Here is a 4028-nt window from a genome sequence, read left to right on the forward strand (position 1 = left end):
GCAGCGAATCTCCTGCTATGGGCGGACCGTCACTTTCTCTCCATCAAAGCAGTGCACATACCCGGTCTCCTGAATCGCGGGGCGGACATGCTTTCGAGGAAAGGGATTCCTCAAGGAGAGTGGAGGTTGCACCCCGAGTCGGTTTGGATGATTTGGGCCCGCTAAGGGAGAGCGGAGGTCGATCTGTTCGCCACGAGTGAGAATGCGCACTGCCCGCTGTTCTTCTCCCTGTCTCACTCCCCGCTGGAAGAGGACGCTCTGACATCGCACTGGCCGGCAGCCAGGCTGTATGCGTTTCCTCCAGTCAAGATATTGCCAATGGTGTTATGCAAGATCAGGGAGGAGGGGGCTTCCGTGATACTCATCGCCCCGAACTGGCTGAACCAGCCTTGGTTCCCAGACCTAACAGAGCTGCTGGTGGCGCCGCCCTGGCCGATCCCCATCAGGAAGGATCTTCTGTCTCAAGCAAGCGGCTCGGTGTGGCACCCGAACCCGGAGTTATGGAGCCTTCATGTGTGGCTGCTATGGGGATATCAGAGGAGCCGAGCGCCCTGCATTCCCATGTGCTCGACACACTCTCACATACAGACGTCTGTATGCTCTAAAATGGGGAGTGTTTGTGAAATGGTGCCGTGATGTTCATATTGACCCGGCTGCTTGCTCCGTGTCGGATATTCTGTGTTTTCTACAGTACAGACTGGATAGTAGATCTCTACCATCAACTCTGAAAGTCTATGTGGCTGCTATTGCCTCGTTTCGTTCCCCGCTGGGCGGGCAATCGATCGGTTCCCCCGCATCCGCCTTCAGTCCCGCCCTGGGACCTAGAGGTGGAGTTAAGAGCTCTTTCACAGCCACCATTCGAGCCTTTAGCATCCATTGATATGAAGGAGCCATCTCTCAAAAGTGCACTTCTTCTTGCCCTCGCTTTGGCTAAGCACATAGGGGATTTACATGCGTTTTCTGTGGACAGCGACTGTATTCGCTTCGGACCCGGTGACTGCAGCGTCACTCTCCGGCCGAGACCGGGCTACGTGCCTAAATCACTATCTACCCCCTTCAGAGCGCAGACTGTTTCGCTGTCTGCCCTGTCTTCTGAGTCCTCGACCTCGTGTGATGCGGACACTCAGACTTCGGTGTGCCCCGTTAGGGCTTTGAGGATTTACATTGACCGTTCGGCCAGCTTTCGGCAATCTGACCAGCTTTTCGTGTGCTACGGTGGTTGTGCGAAGGGCCGGGCCGTGTCAAAACAGAGACCTGCCCACTGGATTGTGGACGCGGTCACGGCTGCTTATACGAGCCAAGGTTTTGAATGCCCTTTGCACATTAGGGCCCACTCAACAAGAGCCATCGCCTCCTCCTGGGCGTGGTCGAGAGGTATGTCTATTCAAGATATATGCTTTGCAGCCAGCTGGTCTTCTCAGAATACCTTCGCCAGGTTTTACAAGCTGGACGTTCAGTCCTTAGCCTCCCAAGTGCTGTCGGTGAGTGACTGATTCACGTTTATGCTACTTCTATTCATGTGTGTTTGCTGCCTCACACAGTAGTTACTCTGCGCAGCCCTCTATGCTATTGTTGCTGTTATCTGCCCTGTACTCAATGCAGCTTCCTGTTATTAATGTCTGATTCCCTTCATGCTACCATTATCATGTTATGTGTTATGCTGCTAAACACAGTTATCTCTGTGTAGCCCCTTACAGTACTGTTGTTGCTTCTGCCCTGTTCTCAGCGCAGCCTACGTTATTACTAACCAGATATGCAAATTTCGTATACCTGGGCTTTGGACGCTCATTGGCTTATCTCCACTTATCAGCTGCGAGCCCGCCTAACAAGTGTCGCTATTGGTTGTGGGAATTGTGTTTTCCATCTTTGCTGAGTATGTGTGACTTGTACAGGCTGCTCCTAGCCTCTCTCACGGCGGGATTGAATATCGTTCCCATAATGGAGAAATGTCTCCGTGATGTCTCGTGAAAACTCGAGAGGGAACGTCTCCGGTTACTATCGTAAATCAAGCGTAGCGTTAGTTCTGGCAGGTCACGTTAGTCAAGCTCGCATCAGCTGACCTTCAGCTGATCCCCATCTCCCTATGGGAATACGACACCTATCTAAGCATTCATATATAAGGTCCCTCAGTATTATCAGCAGTTTTCGCATTGCTCAATAGCTAATTACCCTCCTCCATCCCCAACTCCTCCTCTGTCAGTCGGGATTCAGCCTTCTGATTCTCCTTGAATCAGACTAATTCTAAAATGTGTACATAAAATGATTGAACTTTAACAATATCTGCAATACATTTATGTTGGTTCTGTTCTGTTTACCCTGGGGGGTTATTGCTGCTCTCCCTGCTCTCATCCATGCTAGGCTGCATGGAGGCGCAGGGAGTTCTTGCCCAGAACAGAACCATACCGCCAATCCAAACTGTATTCTAATTGTCAATCATCTTTGACGATAGTGGTCCTGACAGAACCTCGGTTCCCTGAGAGCGGGAACGAGACATCACAGAGGTCACCGTGTTCGCTGCTCGACCAGTTAAGCGGCGTTCAGTATCAGATTCTGACGGAATTGTCGCGTGCACCGCATTTTATACTGCCTCTCGAGCTCGTCAGTATTTGCATGCGATTTGCATACTTCGCGACAATTGGCCAGTCATTTGGACTGGCGTGAGCCAATAGGACTTCAGGAAAGGTTGGAAGGGAAGGAGTTCCCATAATGGAGAAATGTCTCCGTGATGTCTCGTTCCCGCTCTCAGGGATCCCATGTTACAATAGTAACCGGAGACGTTTTGTCTCGTCGCTCCGGCCGGGACACGGCATCACAGTATGGTAAGGGGCGTAACATTTCCGTCACACGCTTGAGGTATTCGGCCAATCACAATGCACTGGATAGCTGGCCAATCACAGCACACCTCGCTTTTCAGACCAATGAGCTTTCGATGCGTCAATGATCGATGCGTTTCAGAAAGGCGGGGCATAGAGGAGAAACAATAATGTACAGTATGTGGAAAATAATGTGTTTTTTTTAACCTTAAACCGCATAAACACATTTCATTACACCAAATACACAAAATAATGTTATTTTTAGCAACATCATATGACCCCTTTAAAATGACCTAAATATTACATAAAAATTCATGTTGGTTTTTTAGTAGCAGCTGCAGGAGATAAACAAGTCCATGACACAGATAGAGTTAGCAACACAGCTACCTGCCAAAACATTGTCTTATTCCTGCACAGCTTACTGTATTCTTTCATTTAACCACTTAAATAACACTCTTTTAACATGCTTATTCTCCTGTCTGTGCTATTATACTGAGTTGCTTTAGGTTTTGCGCAAGACCAATGCTCTTTATTTAGCATCTACTGCTTTCATAACAAACACCAGTTGCTTTTGTTTCACTCTACTTCCATTAAACACCTCAAACAACAATAAAAGCTCTGGAATCCCCCCATTATCGACCGAATTTGGCCCATTTGGTTTTAAAGTAGCGGCACAAATGACTTGGATTCATAAGAGATAAGTAACGGTACCTTATTTGCGTTCGCGTGAAGCAGGCTGGAGCGCTGCCGGCCTCCGCTGCGGGCACTGCGGGCTGACTCACCGCTCACACTCCGCTACTAGCACACAGGCTATCCCAGCTAACGGGATTATGAGAGCAAACATCGCGAGATTGGCGCACCACGCCCACCAAAGTCATGATGTTTGCAAAATAAAACACCACTAGCGAAGGCATCAAATCAAATTTTTTTGATTATTGGATAAGAATTGGGCTACTGTTAGTTAATCAGTTTTTAATAATGTGTGGAGTTTTATTTGACCATTTCTAATTATAAAAAACCAATAACATGAAAAGATGCTACCATAGTTATACCATAGTTTTGTGGATTTGTATACTTTCTTAGCGATAGCCATAACCATTAAAATGTTCTTTTATTGATTTATAAGCAATATAAATATGTAAACATGAGACAAAGAAAAAAAATCGTCCAATCAAAGCAAAGAATAACAATGACGTAATTTAGGCGCCAGTAAAG

General features: G+C 47.6%; 1 protein-coding gene across 1 annotated transcript in view; it reads right to left on the reverse strand.

The window, feature by feature from the left end:
• The window catches only part of LOC107657536 (ORM1-like protein 1), a 9097-nt gene extending 5486 nt beyond the window's left edge, over positions 1-3611 (reverse strand). Inside the window, exon 1 of the mRNA XM_016445675.1 lies at positions 3525-3611. The gene's annotated coding sequence lies outside the window, so the exon portion shown is untranslated. The remainder of the gene's footprint in view (positions 1-3524) is intronic.
• Between the last annotated feature and the right edge of the window lie 417 nt (positions 3612-4028).

The sequence above is a fragment of the Sinocyclocheilus anshuiensis genome, unplaced genomic scaffold (assembly GCF_001515605.1).
Source record: "Sinocyclocheilus anshuiensis isolate Anshui unplaced genomic scaffold, SAMN03320099.WGS_v1.1 scaffold179, whole genome shotgun sequence".
Taxonomy (NCBI): Eukaryota; Metazoa; Chordata; class Actinopteri; order Cypriniformes; family Cyprinidae; genus Sinocyclocheilus; species Sinocyclocheilus anshuiensis.